General features: G+C 46.9%; 1 protein-coding gene and 1 long non-coding RNA gene across 13 annotated transcripts in view; one reads left to right on the top strand and one right to left on the bottom strand.

The window, feature by feature from the left end:
- The window catches only part of LOC109266145 (phospholipid-transporting ATPase IB), a 635,626-nt gene that overhangs the window by 488,158 nt on the left and 128,792 nt on the right, over positions 1-18,676 (top strand). The gene's annotated exons all lie outside the window — the stretch shown is intronic.
- On the bottom strand, positions 10,183-11,675 carry LOC109266148 (uncharacterized). The gene is made up of 2 exons (XR_008421535.1): positions 11,606-11,675; positions 10,183-11,055 (listed from the first exon to the last, which is right to left on the bottom strand). It is a non-coding gene; the product is annotated as an uncharacterized LOC109266148 (long non-coding RNA).

Raw genomic sequence — 18,676 nt, 5'->3', positions numbered from 1 at the left:
GTGAGATGCTAATAGTCTGCCCTTTTTTTTTTTTTTTTTTTTTTTTTTACTGGCAGTGAAGTTTCAGTAATATCTTTACTCCCCTCCCCAAAGCTTTGGAGAACATCGGACATTACTCGGTACGAGCAGATTGAGTTATTTGTTCGAATGACCAGCGTTTTTGAAATAGGGAGTCCAGCTTCTGTCCACAGGAATCCCCATATCTGGCGGGCAAAGAATAAATCCCATGCATCTGGATACTTCTATTTTGGATCATGAGTATTTGAAGTAATCATTCATAACCATTTATTTGAAATACTTTGTTACATCATAGCTAGGTGGTATCCATAAAAAAAAAAAAAAAAAAAAAAGATTTTCCAAAGCGTCTGTGCATGTTTCTCTGTAAGCATTTTGCATCATGCTTAAAAAAAAGCTCCTCTTAGGGGCGCCTGGGTGGCTCAGCCGGTTGAGCGTCTGACTTCGGCTCAGGTCACGATCTCACGGTTCGTGGGTTCGAGCCCCTCGTCGGGCTCCATGCTGACAGCTCAGAGGCTGGAGCCTGTTTCGGATTCTGCATCTCCCTCTCTCTCTCTGCTCCTCCCCTGCTCACACTTTGTCTCTCTCTCAAAAATAAATAAAAATTAAAAAAATAAAAATAAAAAAAGGTCCTCTTGGAGCACGTGGGTGGCTCCGTCGGCTAAGCTTCCAGCTCTCCACTTTGGCTCAGGTCGGGATCGCGCAGTTGACGTGTTCAAGCCCCACATCAGGCTCTGTGCTGACAGCATGGAGCCTGCTTGGGAGCCTCTCTCCCCCTCTTTGTCTGCTCCTCCCCTGCGGGCACACGGGTGTGTACATGCACGCGTTTGCTCTCGCTCTCTCTCAAAATTAAAAAAAAAAAGGCTCCTCATCCTGCCTTTGCCCTGGAATGTTGGTGCCCCAGGCGCTGCTGTTCAGTTTCTTCCTTAACGTCTTTTTGTTCCCATGCTGCTCTTTCAGCCACTGCTCTTGGACAGTGACCCCCACTCCTTGAGCAGTGAGGACCTCCTCCCGAGCCCCAGGCCCACACTTATGGAATGAATTCGCAGCCGTTTCGACTGGCCCTTTCCTCCTAAATGTCTCCTGGTCTCTAGGCCTCTCGAAATCAACCTGTCACAGTATCGACTAACTTTATGCACCTTGCACACGCACACACACGCACACACATTGGCACGTGCGTGCGTGCACCGGAGGTGGGGGGTGGGGGGGGCCACAGCAGAAATGAGACTTGTTTTGCCTGCTGTAAATCCTGGCTTGGTTTCAGGTAACTCACACCAGGAACCCAGCGTCTCCCTCCTGACCTGTCACCCTCGGCGCGAGTGGTTCTCCAGCAGGGCAGTGTCACCCCTGACCTCGTCTTCTGACTCATCTTCCCTTCCTACCAGCCCCGCCACTTTCCTCCTCAGCCGGAGCGCCGACCTCACCACCGGTCTGGCTGCTGCTTCCCTCTTCCTTCCCTTCGTCTCAGCCCTCCCTGCAAGGTGCGTCCGGTCTCCATCGCTTCCGGCCAACCCCACCCCTACCCACCCTGCGTGCCTGCTTCCATCCTGGGCCCTTAGAATCTGTTGTCATCCCAGCCGCCTGAGTGATCCTTTCAGGACCTGAATGGCTCACGTCAGCGTCTACGCAGAAGCCTCCCGCCTCATTCAGACTGAGTCCTTGTCGTGGTCCGTAAGGCCACTCCTGACCGTTCTCTGTTTCGGCCCTCCTCACACGCTCTTGTCAACCGCAGCGGTCTTGTCCGACTTCCCAGGCCTCAGGCTGGAGGACTTGCCGGGCCCTTTGCCGACAGCCCCCTTGCTCAGAAATTAGTGTCCTGCCTCGTCGTTCTTTGCGTGCTCGATTCTTCCTCATAGCTCTGCCCACCTTCTGGTCTCCCACATAAGGTGCGTGTGTCTTTGATTTGTCTTCCCACACAGAGAAGCTTTGTGAGTCTGCAATTTTGGTTTAGTCCCTGCCGAATTCTCAGCTTAAAATACTAGGAAGTAAACAGATAGTTTCAAAATAAATGAATGGGAGTCGTCTGGGGAGCATTTAAAAACACGGTTGTGCAAACTCCACCTCAGACCTAATGAATCAGCACCTCGGGGCGTGCGGTTCAGAAGTTGCTCTGTTTCCAGGGTCCCCAGGTTGGGGGCCACTGCGGCCAGAGAGCTTTCTGAAGCCTCAGGTGTCCCCAGCTTCAAACCCTCTACTGCTGTCCATTTTCCCCGCGGGGTCGTGCCCAAACTCCGTGAGGTGACAGCCAAGGCCCTGGGCCAGTCAGACCCCTGGGGGACTTTTCAGCCTGCTTCCCTCGCTTCGGGTGCCTTTTCTCTGCTGAAGTGTCATACTCCTCTCTGTTTGCCGAATTGCTCGCGGTTAAAGTTTTGATTCAAATGTCAGTGGTTAAGTATAATTTCCCTCTTTACCCTCATTTCTCCACAACCATCCCAGTGATTGCGGTCACTTTTGTGGCACATTGTGTATCGTATCCATGACCTACTCTTTTGGAATTGGCCTCCTCGGGGCACCTGCCTGGCTCAGTCAGAAGAACATGATACGCTCGATCTTGGGAGTTGTGAGTTCGAGCCCCATGTTGGGTGTGGAGATGACTTAAATGAATAAAACTTTAAAAAAAGGAATTGGACGACTCCCCGTTAGACTCTAAATTACTACAAGACGACAGCGACTTCCTTTGCTTTGTCCTCAACATCTAGCAAACTGTTAGACACAGTTCTTCCCGTGCACCCGAACAGAAATTATCTGAATGATGTGAGATACCTTCACTGGGTTTTCTTGAGTATTGAGCACTAGACATCTGCACGGATACGGACACACGGGCCCAGCTAAGCAGACGTGCGTGAGTCCAGCCCTGGGCCCTCGGTCCCCTTCTGCTATTGCCAATCGCCCGCCTTCTCGTGCTCCCAGTTTTGATGTCTTAACTACCGTGTCTCTCGGCAGGCCACCTCCTTAGGCACTTAAAGAAACGGTTTTAAAGGAAGATTCCCTCGTGTGATCCCTTGTGCGCTCGTTTCTAAACGGACAAGATTTTCTCTTCCTCTCCAGATTCAGCTTCTCTTCCTGTTCTCTGATTCTGTCTTCCATCACTGCTTGGTGGACCTTGATTCCGCTTTCATCCCCGTTCACGCTCTCGCTCTCGTCTCTGTCGCTCCCGCGTCTCTGTCTCTCTCGCCTCCCGTCTTTTAATATTTCGGCCTCTCTCCTATCATTTGAAAAGTGAGAACAGCTGAGTAAAAAGTCCGGCCGTCCCTCTGCTGACCTCCGCCTGCTGTGTCTCCCTTCTGTCGCTTCGCTCTCCTCTGCTGGCGAATTGGGGGGGGTCACCAGCTGCCACGGGACCCCAGACCCTGTGCCCGTGCCCACCCTGGTCCTCCTCTGTCTGCTGGCGCGAAGCATCAGCCTCTGGCCATCTGCTTCCCTGAAGGGCACTTACTTGAGGGGCTCCTGTGAGACGGTGCTGCCCTGGGTCCCCTTTCTGCCCCTTCCATCTCATCCCCTCTCCCCGCCCGCCCCGCATAGCCCTGCCCCGCTGCTGCACCGTGAATGACAAAAGTGGCAAGAAAGCCTGGGGCCGAGTAAACGCTCATGATCAGCGCGCTCCCGCGTCTGGTTCCCAAGTCTGGGTCCTTTTGTGTTTGTTCTTCGCTGCCACCCCTCAGGAAAGCCTGTCTCTGAAAAGGGGCCGGTCACCTCCGCTCTCTGTCCCTTCCAGCTGCCCGCCTGACGTGCTGTGTCCTGACCTTCACCCTTGCAAGTCTAAACCTTATCTTCTCTCTCCCTCACCCCCTTTCAAATAGATTTTTCCTAATTTCTCTGCTCCTGTCTTTCTTCTTCCGGCCCGTGTCCCGAGCCTCTGATCATCTCACGCCCCCCCTCCTCTATCTGCCCTTCACAGTTGATCAGTCTCCACACCTCGTTGCCTCTCCTCCCCTCCCCCCACCGTCACCTTCGTATCCTTTATTGCTTCCGGTCTTCCCGCCTTCAGTCTCTCCTGGGAGGGTGCACACAACGGACAACCGTGCCCAAGGTCCCACTGTCACTCAGCCGCAGGGATTCTGGTAACGCCACCCAGATTTGGCTCTCCGCAGCCTGTCCCACTTTGCGGATTCCCCGGCACCCCACTGGGGTCCTTTCTGCACTCTCATGAATGCTTCTCTTCTTCCCTGATGAAATGCTCTCGCCTCTTCTCCTCGCCTCCCCAGAGCTGCCCTTTCTTCACGTTCTTGTTCCTTTGGGAGTACTCCCTCCCCAGGTTTTTGCTTCTTCTCCTTCATTATTGAGATGACAAAACGAGAGCCTTAAGACAGGTTCTCTGCCGTGAGCTGACAGTCCTGTGCGCTTCCCTGACTAGGCCTCAGAACTTGGTCTCTTCCTCCCACAGTGTCCTTAATAAACATGTTTTGTTGACGAGCCGTCAAAACAGGGTAGAAGACACTCAGAGAACTGGTATACAGGTGCATTCCAACAAATGATAGCTTTGAAGAGGAAGTAAACTAAAATCAAACTCCCAGTTTGACGACCATTTACGATCGCTTGGAATCTTGGCCGCCTCGGTGGGTTCCTCCATGATGGAGGTCTTAGATTTCTCTCTCTTGCTTTTCTTATTTGTGCAGGAGAAGGGCCTATTGACTCAAGCGTTCAACAGTCACTTCATGACACCTACGATGGGGATGTGTGGATGTCTTTCAGCTGCACAATAGCAAGTGACATTTTCTGAAGACAGAGACCTTATCGATTAGCAGGCCTCTCAGGGATTTTTTTTTTTTCCAATTTTCTTTTTGCCATTACAGTCTTTCTTTATACTCCCACCCCCTTTTTATGGTCCTAACTTCTAATCTAAGTCTAGGCCCCCATGCTTTCAGCTATCGTACGTCATACTATGCTCTTTTTTTTATTTATTTCATTTGAGAAAGGGAGCAGACACATGAGTATGGGGTGCGGGGGGGGGGGGAGAGAGAGAGAGAGAGAGAGAGAGAGAGAGAGAGAGAGAGAGAGCGTCCTAAGCAGTCTCCACGCTCAGCATGGAGCCCAATGTGGGGTTCAATCCCAAAACCCTGGGATCGTGCCCTGAGCCGAAATCGAGAGTTGGACACTGAACCAACTGAGCCACCCAGGCAGCCCCATCACACTACACTCTTAAACAAGCACAGTAGAATATGGAGTCTGTAGAGATTCTGTCTGAGTTCCGTGATGGACCAAAGCATGAAATGCTAGAGCCGGCTCTTAATATAGAAGCTAAGGCCTTCTAGGTTCTTCCCAGGAGTGAAACAGTCCTATTGCATTGCTTTTTTTTTTTTTTTTTTTTATTCTAAGACCTATTCTATATCCTTGGCAGATTTATTCAGATGAAGGTTCTGTGATAACACATCAACTCTGTGGTCTAGTACCTCGCCTGTCAAACTCTTGTAATTAAAATAACGTGTATAAACACTGTGACTTGAGATCAAGCTTAGAAATCTCATTTAGAGATAACGCTCTAATGGCTGATGGTTTCCTCCCGAGATAACACCGCATTTGCTCCCTTGTCTATTCCAGCAGATCTTTTAGTGGAACGGTTCCAGTAATGTCTGCAAGTCACCAATTACGACGTGCCCGCTGGGCTGTGGGTAACGGTGACTCAGTTTCACTACGTTGCGCGTAGTTTCGCTCATCGGGTTGTCGTGTCCGGGCCCGCGCTTGGACACTTTTTCATCTTTGCAACCTTGTCTCCCGAGGAAGCAACGAAGCGGTGACTGGCCTCCCCGTTCAGAACGGACGAGGGTGTCCCCGAGGCCTCCAGTCCCCCTAGGTGTCTTGTAACAGCATTCCACAACAGCTGTTCTGTTTTAAGGCTCAGTGCCCTCAACAAATTCCAGACGCCCCACGGCTGCGGCAGTTGCTGAATGGTGACTTCAGGGTTCACTTGGTTCAGGCCTCAAGGGGACGGAGTCAAAGCTGACATGACTTACTGTTCAGGCAACAGTTTCCAAAGAGAGAAAACATTTCAGATGCCAACTAACCGCTGCTTTCTTCCAAAGAAGAGGACTTTAGAGGAACGGCTCTGTTTCAGGCAGTCGTGATCCTGGTTCCGTTTGCTTGGACGGCATTTTAGTTTCCCGGCCCTTTCGTACTGGGGACGCTTGACCCAACGCTTTTGATTTTTTGCGTGTGATACTTTTAAATAACAAGTCCGTAAAGTAGAAAATACCATTTGGACGATAAGAGGAGCAAACAGTGTTAAGGATTATTTTAAAAACTATCTCATTCATGGCTTGCCTTGAACTTCGAGGATATTTGTTTACCAGTAATATCTGTATTTAAATCTGATTCATTTGGGGCGCCTGGGTGGCTCAGTCAGTGAAACGTCCAACTCTTGATTTCAGCTCAGGTCGTGATCTCACGGTTTGTGAGTTTGAGCCCTGCATCAGGCTCTGTGCTGTCAGCTGGAGACTACTTGGGATGCTTTGTCTGTCTCTCTCTCTCTCTCTCTCTCTCAAAAATAGATAACTAAACATTAAAAAAATAAATCTGACACATTTTAGCCGAGTATGAAAGCTTTGCAGATATACTTTGAAGTTGTTGACTTATTTCTTATAATTTGTTTAGTTTATTAAAAAGAAAATTCTGAGTAAACATCAGTGTTATTATAGTTATAATTAAATTATTCCAGGTAATAGTTTCACAAGCTTAATGACATGCGTTCCCAGAATAATGCAGCTAATAAAAAATATAATTATGACTAACCACGTCATACTTTATATTCTAATCATTTTAACCATTTTTAAGTGTACAATACAGTATATTGATAATGTCGTACAACTGTCACCACTGTCCACTTCCAGAATTTTTTTTTATCATCCCAGTCAAAACCTCTGAAATAATTCCTTATTCTCTCTTGTCCCCAGCTCCTATGACACTTTCCCTAAGAATTTGCCTAGACGAGGCACCTCATATATAAGGTGGAATTCTACAATATCGGCCCTTTGTGTCTAGCTGGTTACACTTAGCATGATGTATCCAAGGCTCATCCATGTTGTGGCACATGTCAGGATTTCCTTCCTTTTTAAGGTCGAATAACATGACTCCACTGAATGTTTCATAGAAGAAGAAACTCTTGCTTGACCCTCCTAGGGTCCCCTGCCTGGGTCCGCTAATTAAGCTGACAGATTAACAGGAGAGAAGCATACAAATGTATTTATGTAACTTTTATGTCACATGGGAACCGTCATAAGGACATAAAGGCCCAAAGAAATGGTTAAACCCGAATGGTTCTACACCAGGTTTGGTGAAGAGTGGAAAGTCATGGAAAGTTATGATAGGGCGCAGGGTCTAAGCTAAGTGTAAGAAACTGGGGGGCATTTAGCAAGGTCTGTTGTCTGGATTCTTTGCAGCGGGTCCACGAGTGGAGGGAGGAGACCTCTTACCGGAGAGTCTTAGGAACTGCTTCAGGGGAGAAGGGGGAGAACAGGTCAGAAAGAACCTCTCTTCTGCCATTTTCTCCAACGCCTTCAGCTTAAAATTAATGTGCCTGGGTGCCATATTTCCAGGCAGCCTGTCTTGAACCCCGCCACGGTGTACTACATTTCGTTTCTTAATTCACCCGTGGATGAACATTTGTGTTGTTGTTTCCGCTTTTCGGCCATTGGGAACAATACTGCTGTGAACATTGGTGCACAGGTTTCTGTTTTAGCGTCGACCTCTCTTGCAATGTGCCTTCCTCTTTCCCTCGTGATAGGAAACACTAAATATTTCTTCCGAAAGTGGTCCAGGCCTGGCTTGTTTTGTTCTTCCCAAATGAAACAATCATTCAGTGGGTATAAGCTTCCTGTTGGGAGGTTTAGGCTGACTAGACAATTGTGTCTTCGTGTCTCATTGTAAACACCATCTTGAGGTAACCACAGGGCCATTCACAGAACCCTGGAATGATTAAGTAAATATGAAAAGAAGACTAATTATCCCCCTCAGATAAGGCTGGGAGATTTGTGCAGAGAGGTGTTTATGTCAGTGCGGCGTCTTGCTTGTGGACAAAAGATTCCCCTGTTTTCCAGGAAGTTTGCCTCCCAGACCCGGTCGGTCATGAATCTTCCTGGGGCCGTAGCCCCTTGAATCGCTGTGGTGCTCCAGGCCAGGTGGTCCCCCGGGACAGCGTGCCCTGGGCTTCTGAGATTTATGCAGAACCAGTTGAAGCCCAAATACCTATCCCATTCCTAGCCACCCGTGTGAGCCTAGCCCGAGTTAGGCGGAAAGCAGTAGATGGTGTTAACCAGACTCAGATTTTTTTTTTCCCCCCCTCTTAATTCCTGTGTTTGAAAAACAGGAGCAAAATGTGTCTTCTGTATTTAGCTGGTGCTTAGATCTGTATTGGGGCCTGATGAATGTGTTTCTGTTGTTGTCCTTCCAGTTACTTAGGAAAACAACCTGTTTTGCTCCCAAGGTTGAATGAAGGTGGTGGTCTTTGCTCAGTATCGTGGAATATTAATACATTAACAACAACTGAGCTTATAATAAAGAACGGTGACCTTTCAAGTGATCTGAACTGTCTGCTGTATGTCACATTTTCCCTTTTTAGAGAAGTGCTAATTCATGTTAAGTCCGCCTGAGAGATTTGTTTAATGAGCAGATTAAACATGAGGGATGATTATCCCTCTCTTCACTTTTTTTTTTTTTTTTTTAAAGGAAGGGCTTCTTGTGATGGCCCTCTGCTATTTGGCACAGGAACACAGAGGGGTCTTTTTAAAATTACCCCTGCAGGGTCACTGGGACCCAAGCTGTTTGCTTCATTAAACCCTGGTGGCTTCCTTAGAGCCAGCACCCCCCCCCCCCTCCCAAACAGCCCTGACACAATTGTATCTAAATTAGCATCTGACTGCCTCCCCCCAACCCTTCCCTCCCTATTTAAGCTCCAGCTGACAGGGATTGGCAAAGATGTTAATTGGTTGGGCCTGGCTCAGAACAATGGCCTTGCCAAGACGACAAAAGGACTAATGTTTCTTTCAATACGCACCCAGATTCACATTAAGTACCTCTTTTAATTACCAGGAATTATTGTAATGCCTGGTCAATGGAATAATTGACCCTCAACAGCCAGCGCTGATTGGCACTAAATAATGGCACCGGCCTCGTCAGAGTAGCAGGCAGGAGGGTGATTTGGAGGGACTGAAGAGAGATTTTCTCAGCCGGCGCTCTGGGAAGTTCCAAGCCAGCCCAGTGGGAGCCCCAGAGAGGGGACTCATTCGGGCTTACCCAGGAGGAGATACGCTGAGAGCCATTAGGATGTTATCCTCCGCATCCTAAAGGGGTGCGTAAAGGAATGAGTTAGGAGTGTGAAAGAAATTAGTCGGGAGCTTGGCAGTTTAGGACTCGTGTGGTCAGCGAGAGGCCCCAGCGCAGGTGGAAATGTTCCAAACTTCCTCTACCCAGGAAGGTTCCTTTCCAGCCCACACCGCAGTTCCGCCCTCCCTTTTTAAAAAGGGACATTTTGATTTCAAATGTGGGGTCAAATGAATCCCCAAACTTGGCGTCATCTCATTCTCTATTATCACAAATCGTTAGATACCTTACAAATCATTATCACAAATCATTAGGTATCTCACAATTTTGTGCCGTATTGAGGTTCATAGACAATGTGTTTTTAAAAAATTGACTATGTCCGGATGGGATCGAACAGCACAGTATACACTACCTGGTACAATCCTTACTTTGCGGTTGATGTCCTAATTCTAAGCAAGGTTAGATTTTAAATTTTTTAAGGGCTCTCGAGTGCACACACACAGGGGAGGGGGAGCAGAGAGAGAGAGAGAAACAGAATATCTTAAGCAGGCTCCACACTCAGCGAGGAACCCGACTCAGGGCTCAATCCCATGACCCCGGGATCATGACCTGAGCAGAAATCTAGAGTCGGGACTGAGCCACCCAGGAGCCCCAAGGTTAGATTTTAAACTACCATCCCCCGATCCCCATTAGAATGTCCACCTATCCACCCACGTTACCTTGTGTTGGGCATTTCACATGGAGCTTTTACTGAGTGATCGTAACCACTCAGTCTAAGTAGTAGTGTTTGTGAGGCTGCTGAAATGTCATAGCTGGGCACTGTCACCGTTGAGGTCGGTCGGAACCGAATCCTAATCTTAACCGAGCTGCAGTCAACCAATGTGACCTTTAAATAAGATACTAAAATGCCCAAACTTAAGTTTCATCCATCGTTTTATTCAATATAGCACCAGGTAAAGAGTAGCACCTGCTGTGTTGCCTATTATAATTATTGCCCCCAAGACTGCATAACCAGGAAATGATGGAGGGACAATCTGTACTGACTGTTTTTTGACTCCTAAAGCTCGTGCCTTTCCAGGATGCCCTATCACGGATCCATCCCTAGAGTTTAAGAGAAAATATGAATATGCTTCAAAAATGGTGAAAAATAAAACAGCAGTGCTTGCTTTCATCTTTAAAAACAGTAGATGAGAAAAAAATGTCAAATATAACAGAAAGTTTCACAAATACATTGTGATCTTGGCCAGGAAATTATTTTCCGTACATAACACTAGACATTCATTTACCTCTAGCAAGTTTCAATCGGGGAAAGGAAAACATTCGAGTATTCACTGCTGGTTCTCAAGGTAGCTGTGTCTTTCCCACGAAGGAAAGGTACAATGTCCAAACAGATTGTACGGGCACGTGCTGACCCCCGAACTTGACAGAAAGGATCGTTTAAGTTCAAATGCCTCAATTAGAGGTTGATTTTTGTATTTGTTTGGATGTTTGATCTGGTGAGTAGGTTCAATTTTTAAGAAGTAAGTTCTCTTAGGTTCCGTGCATAAATATAAAAAATGACTAAATAAAACACCACCACCAACAACAACAGCATCTGCATTTCTTGCAGTGACGTGAGTTAGGGCTTTGATGTAGACTGCCAAGTCTTTCGGAACTTCTCCTTGAGAAGCTTCAGTTTTTATCATGGAGAGTGGACTCTTGGGTGGGAAACATTCTTACTGGTCAGCAAAAGCCAAAGTTCTGGTCCAGCTTTACTGTTCCCTAGTTCTGAGTCCTTGGGCAGTTTAACTGTAAAAGAATAGAAGATGACCTCCTACAACTCAACAAGTCAACCTGTAAAATAACCATCCCAACGCCGACCGAGAGACGTCGCAGTCATGATCTCGCTTGATATCTGTGCTCTTATATGTTCCCGGCCACCTTCTACTTCTAAAACTTCTCTCTTAACACCCAAATTATTTCCCTTGCCTAAGTTCCTATCCGTGTCTTTCCACCTCCTTGCTGGTTCTTTTCCTTTCTGGCCATTACGTGTGGTGTCCCTCAGAGTTCAGCTGAGTCCTTCACTAACTTGTTATCACTTCCTGTGGCCACCTCGTCCATCGCCATGCCCCGACCAAGTAGAAATATTTACGCTGCAGATATAAATCCCTAACCCTCACCTCTTCCTGAGTACCAGACTCACATTTCTAAGACCCTCTTCACACTCCCCACCCCAACACTCAACATACTCAAAATTCAGACTCCTTGCCTATAACCTATGGGCTTAACGCATCATTGTTCATTTCTGTGCTTCGACACGGAACATGGGATTTTTCTTACACTCTCGCGACTCCCTGACCTACAAATCCATCTTTTCCTAATCCTGTCCTTCTCTTCATCAATACGTCTGGCAAATCCGCTTCTCTCCGTATTCTCAGCTGCCGTCACGATGGTTGTGATGTCATCACCTTCTGTTCGACTCTAGAAGTTACTGCGGATGATCTCCATGTCATAACCTCCTTCACTCCAGGCTTTACGCCAGAGTGCAAACTTGTGGCTGCTTAGAAACTTGTTAAGGGCCCCGCTTCCCTACCGAGTGATCTCAAACTCCTTGGAAGGGCTTTCAGGAGCCTCACAATGGAGCCTTTCTGTACCCTGTTTGCTACCTCTTTTTTTCACTACACCCTGTGCAGAAACATGCAGCATATTTCCAAGCTTCTGGTTATTGCTGTTCCCCCTATGGAATGCCCTCCTTCCTCCTCCCTCAAGTTAAGATTTCGCTCACGTTTCAAGGACCAAACCCTTATCATTTGTCAGTGTTCCATCATGATAGGGATTTCTACCTACGTGAAGTTTTCTCCAGACTTCCAGCAAAATTCATTTCTTTCTTCATCCCTGCCCACAGCTCATGGTCATTTTTGCTGGAAGAACATCTGTTCTGCTTTGTTAGCATCAAGGGATTGTATATCCGAGTCTAACCAGGAATCCAGAAGCCAGGCTAATTATTTAAAATCGCGTGTTTTAATTCAAAGAATTGGTTGCAGAGGCAACACAAGGTCTGAGAGAGAACGTGGAGGTGAACCCCCACAGAAAGTGCCCCCCGCCCTAGGCTGCAAGGCCAAAGGGAATACACGGTAGTATGGGCCTAGTAGCTGGGTCACCCTGCGGGAGTGGTCTGTCCCGGGAGGAGCAAGATCCCCAGGGGAAGCGGGGCCACTTCTGGAGACCTGCAGGCAGAGGGGAGAGATCCTGGCTTCTCCCTTCTCACCCTCTAATCTCTTGCCAGAAGCTCTCATGGCAGAGCCAGTTGGGACCCCCCAGAGCACGCAGCCTGCAGGGGTCAGGCCGGTGAGACAGAGCAGAGCAGGGATTTGAGCGCAGCAGAGACCCAGCACTGGCACGGGTTACGTCTGTCTCCGGAACATATTTAGAGTAGCTTAAAAACAGGGCCTTCATCTGGCGTGCTTTTGTAACCGTACTGCCCAGCACCAAGAAGGTTTCATAAATATTTAGTGAATCGAAATGAGCTCTAAAGTTTCCTTCCAAGCCTAAAATCATGCTTTCACTCCCCGTGCATTACCTCCATTTATCATAACCTTGAAACAAAAACATGAAACATCTCCATGAAATTTTTCTTTATCACATCGCCGATTTGCGCATAGTTATTTACTTAAACCCCGGCTTCAGTTCAGTCTTCGACCCTGTTCCTTTATTACCCTCGAGCCGGTGCTATTTATCAGCTCGGGGTCGGTTTTGAAGCCTTTTCCGCCAACTGGGAGTCAGATTAAGATACAGGAAGGGAAGTGGAGACATTGATTTGAGAAATGCTAACAATGTGAGGGGGAAAAGGGGGAACAGAAAGCGTTGTTGCGGGCAGTTTTCACATAACTCGTCTTAAATGTGCCTTTGAACAGGCCCCCACGCTGGTCTGTGGCCAGGCTCCCCCGCGCCCCCCAGAAGAGACGTTGAGGAGCGTGGTGGGCTCCCCGTGGGCGACGCCCAGCAGGTCTCAGGCGGAAGGCTCGGTGGCCGGTCCCTGCCTGCCTTTTTAAGTTGTCTTGCCCTCCCTTTGGAGCCATTCCAAAGAAGAAAGGCGTCACCACGGCGGCACCCGGGGGCCTGGCGTTCGGATGCACGCACCTTCCGAGATCGTGTCACCTCTCGCTCAGGAAGCCGCTTCCGGCCTTCCTCGTCTGATGGCACCTGCCTGCGGCACGACCGTCTAGACCGGATGGGCTAGACCCCGGGTTACAGCCTCACACGCGTCACGGGGTCTAATGTTTAAGATAGTGGCCGAGCAGAGCCAGAAGAAATCTTAAGGAACATCCCGAGCCCTTTGTTTCCTGGTGAGGAAATGGAAGCTCAGGGAAAGGTCCCTCTTCTGCCGCACACGCTCCAGAAGTTGTTTGAAACCCTCACCTTGAACAGAACGTCGCAGTGTTGTCAGTGTCATTGTTAATCAATTTGCTTGTCCTTTCTACGTGTCTCCTCTTATTTCGAAGTGAATTGTAGGCGTTTTTTTTTTTTTCTTTCTGTATGCCTCCTTTATTGGCTTCTTTTAGGTTTGGACTCCGAGATCTCCAGACAATGTCCCGGGCCCATGTTTCCTGTTTTGTCTTGTTTTTCTTTTTTTACCCCAGCACCCGTGTCCTTCTTTCTCTTCAGTCCACTTGCTCTCACCCCCAGTGCCTCAACTCTCACACTCGCTCTGACGTTTCACTGCATGAACAGGTTGTACTCAGCTCAAAAGGGTTGCAGCTGGGGGCACCCAGGTGGCTCGGGTAAGCGTCCACCTTCGGCTCAGGTCGTGATCTCACGGTTCGCGGGTTCGAGCCCCGCGTCGGGCTCCGTGCTGGCAGCTCGGAGCCTGGAGCCCGCTTCGGATTCTGTGTCTCCCTCTTTCCCTGCCCCTCCCCAGCTTGCACTCTGTCTCTCTCAATAATAAACATTTAAAAGAAAATTTTTTTTTAAAGAAAAGGCTTGCAGCTAAGCACACACAGCTGATAGCAACCTCTACACGTAGGTAGAATTTCTGTGTCTTTGAGATCATCATCCAGTTCAGCTCCTGGCCAGAGCTGTGGTCTCCTCTGTCCCAGAGCAGTATGGACACAGTTCGTCAAAGCTGACCCCAGATGTTCAGCATGATGACATTACAATATTCTCATTTTCTCCCTTCCCATTTCTTCCCTTCCCTTCCCTTCCCTTCCCTTCCCTTCCCTTCCTTTCCTTTCTCCCCATTTAAAGACCCTGTAGACCTGCAGAGGACCAATTTTATCTTTAATTCTGCAGGTTAGATCAGTAGATGTCTAATTCAAGCCAAATACTAGTTGTTTTACATTGATCAGATCTGTCCTTCACAGTAACCCTAAAGTGCTGGTTTTAGTGTCCATTACTTTATGAAGAAATTGAGAGAGAGAGAGATTGATTGATTGATTAACTTACCCAGCATCACAGAGATATTAGCTACACAGCTGTGGTTCAGTCCTAGGTGTGACTGATTTCAGACCTGCTCACTGCATGATATTATGACGCAGATGGCTATGTCAACCAGAATTCATATAAGTACCTATAATTTCAGGAACAATCACTAATTAATATTGACATAAATTATTTGCTAGAAAATTCTATCTTGGTAAAGCTTAAAAATAACCTGGCTTCTATGCTGGTAACTGTTTAAAGAAACGTGTATCTTTTCCCTCCTTGTAAATATAAAAATAATTTCTTCATAATGGCGTGTATTATTTTCAAATGTGAGTTGATAGCTCATAGCAATGAACTATAATAGAATAGGAGAACTTATTTAATTCTAAGATTTCTTCAGTATTACAGAATACATTTTCAATCCTTGAGTATTAGCCCTCACCCCACCAAATTGCTGACCGTGAAGAAAGAAGATGAGAGAAAATAAGAGAAGGCAGATGTTTAAAGGGAATAATTAGCTCTAGGAGGACATATGTTTTTAGATTCAGTGAATTCATCTTTCATGAAGTGGAAATCCTGGCCAAACCACATAAATGGACTTAAACTGACTGCCAGATAAGGAGCATTTTAGAAACGAAAAGGCACTGCTACAGCCTGAAGGATAGGTTTACCCAAAACATTCTGATAAAAGCAAAATACTAGAGGTGCATGAGTGATAGATAGGAAGTTTTCTCGGGAAGGACATCAGTTACTAAGATAGAGGAAGGGAAATTTGTAACGGGAAATGAGGAAGCCAAAATGTTGTATTTGTGGATTGGGCTCCGCAGGCCTCCAACCACGTGATGTTCCCAATCACAAAGTGACTTTTTGCTGGTGACTACATGCTTGCACAAAGCGCCAGATCCCTGGGTAAACGGGAGAAAAAGACCAACCAACGTGGTGTAGAGCATTCACCAGTGTGAAAACTATGTCTGTTGCCTGTGGGCACCAAAGGGAAACGTAGAAAAGAGAGCCCACTCTCCAATCAGAAGGGGATGAGCCGAAGTCTACGTGATACGACAGTGCTTAGTTTATTTTATTTTATGTGTTTTATGTTTACAATGGCTTATTTTAAGATTTGTTCTGATTTGTGAAAGTTTGAGGACCGCCCCCACGCCCCCCCCCCAGGTTAACGAATCAGTACACGGAAGATTAGGGCCCAGTGGAAGCAAGGACAGCATGAATTCCAGTGTCACCATCGGGACTTGTCTTCCATTCCTCCCAGCAGCCTGTCGCTGGACATTTCATTTCACTTTGTCCCCCACTCGTAATCTGATGTTAGGGGGTACTATATTTGTTACCGTGATGGTTTTAAGTTAACTGCCCTTGTATTCTTCGTAAAAAAGTTATTTAAGAAAGCACATTGCTATCTAGGGTTTGGTACTGGAATGGAGCGTTAAGCAGTAGGAAAAAGTGGTTGCAAATACTATTCCTCTTAGGCAGAGGTAGTAATCCGTGGGAGTCCTGAGAGTCGCTATGGACACCTGTGTTTCTCTAGACCTTGTACAGTCACTGAATTGGAGGACAGAGCCGGAAATAATGACTTTGCTTTTTAAAACTAAACTGAATGCTGCCTGGAAAGTGAATGCAATTCACCTTTAAAGGAATGTGTATTTTTCCAGATATGAAATCATTGGTGTCTTCGTGTATTCTCTTCCCAAATTATACATTGTCCTTTTTACTGGAAACGTGCAGGTGAGCTCATTGTTAAGACTTCGATGTAGGGAAAACTACAGGCCTTTATCTGGGAAAAAACACACGAAAGGTCTCGGCCGAGGTATTTGGCATTATGGCAAATGACTTATCCGCCATCTTCATTTTTTTTTTTTTTTTTTTTTTTTGATTCCTTGCATTTGAGCTAAGGGGTGGGAAAAAAGAGCCTATGACTACTCTTCAAGAGTAAACTATAGGGGCGCCTGGGTGGCTCAGTCGGTTAAGTGGCCGACTTCGGCTCAGGTCATGATTTCACAGTCCGTGAGTTCGAGCCCCGTGTCGGGCTCTGTGCTGACAGCTCAGAGCTTGGAGCCTGTTTCAGATTCTGTGTCTCCCTCTCTCTGACCCTCCCCCGTTCATGCTCTGTCTCTCTCTCTCTCTCAAAAATCAATAAACGTTAAAAAAAATTTCAAGAGTAAACTATAGGATTTGAGACTATAGGCTCACCATGACATCTAACTCTTACTAGATATTCTAAAAGTAATATTTGATGAATCCTGTACACACACACATACACATATATTATTAGGCGCGCGTGCGCACACACACACACACACACACACACACACACACTCACACTTTATTAAGGTGCAGGAAAGCTAGAGCTAGTCATTTCCTGGGAGTATAAAGCCTTTACAGGTATTCATAACAGGTGGTCATCCCCATGAGATTGGGTTCCGGTACTCCCAAGGAAGTCTTGCTAACCAGAAATAGTTCAAGGACTCAGAGCTTTGCCCACAATTACGGTGGTGTCCTAGAATGCACTTCAATAAACACTTATTGAGTATCTGCTGTTTTGCAAGCCTCTGTGCTACGTGTGTACAGTTTAATTGATCAGTGATTAATTTGAAATACAACACTTTATGTGGTTACTATTATGACAGTTACCTTGATTGCAAACTTTTCACTGGATTTTGAATTTCAGTTTGAAAATATTTTTCTTTCCAAAAGCTAAGTGTGCTGGTTATAATATGTATATTACCTATTATAAAAATTACACCGAAGCCATTGGCCAGGAATAGCAACTTTTAACGTTTAGGGTTGGTGTGATTCTTAGCTGAGGTGTACCACCTCCTTTTTAACTGTATTCCAATCACTATCCCCAGGAGGCTTGGGGTGTTTAGGTTTTCTTTTTGTCTTGGACATAAAAGAATTGTTATGTTTACGTTCTGAGGAAAACGGCCCCCTGGAGAGGTGCATTCTCTAAGCTCTAAATTAGGAAGTGCAGTGAAGTGGGGTTGCCCTCTGGATTTTCTACACCCCCTACCCCCCACTATAGTCCTAAGAGAATCCCCGCTTTTAGAGGAAATTCATCCTTATTCAACCCATTTTCTCACTTTCAATTTAGCCTTTAACCTGTCAGAACCCTCATCATTCCTGCCTAACGATTCTCACCATCACCAGTTCTTAATTACAATTCTAAAGAATATTTTCTCTTTCTTACAGACCTCTCTGTAGTGTGTTGCGTTTTCTTTTTAAAACTCACTTTTTTCTTCTTTCTTCTTTTCCTTTCAAGCCATCTTCTCTGGGACTCTTTCTATACTCCGGCCAACCCTTTGCTTCTCCATGCTAGACTCCCTTTCCTCCTTGGTAACTTACATGCTGAAGTTCCCCAAAGTTCTACCCTCAGCCACTGGCTCATTCTTCTTGACTGGTCTTATCCACTCATCTGTCGTCTACTAATACCTCTGGACTTACGACCTCCGAGTCTAAATCTCTGAAAGGCAAAATCACTCTTCTAGGTGCCAGTCTCAGTGACCCAGAGCCTTTCAGACTTCCCAACTTGGATCACACACACACACACACACACACACACACACACACACACACCCTGAGCTCAGCATGTGTGAGACATCACATTCCCCTGCACACGCCCTCACCTGTCTACTTTTCTGCCCCTGTAAGTGGCTCTACCCTCTACTAGCTCACATAGCCAGGAGCCACAGTCTTCCCTCTTGCCAGGCTCAACAGTCACCAAGCCTGGTAGGTTCTACTTTTGAAACTTTGCCAGGTCTCCCTGCCTTCTACTCTGCATGGCCTCGTTGGAATCTCACCGTCCCTGGCCAGCGTGGCCACGGGAGTCCCCGCCCTACGGCTTGGCCATTGGCCCCAGCCCTCTTGAGCTCCCATGCCTTTCCTCTTGCTTGTAGCAGACTCCTTTTCCTCAATATTCCCAACATTTTATTCTGCTTTTACTTATTTGTAGAATAAAACTGTAAGGATCCAGAGGACAGAAACTCTATCTCCCTTGTATCCC

This window comes from Panthera pardus, unplaced genomic scaffold (assembly GCF_024362965.1).
Source record: "Panthera pardus isolate Hobbes unplaced genomic scaffold, ASM2436296v1 HiC_scaffold_1, whole genome shotgun sequence".
NCBI lineage: Eukaryota > Metazoa > Chordata > Mammalia > Carnivora > Felidae > Panthera > Panthera pardus.
This window is presented reverse-complemented; position numbering and strand designations above follow the sequence as displayed.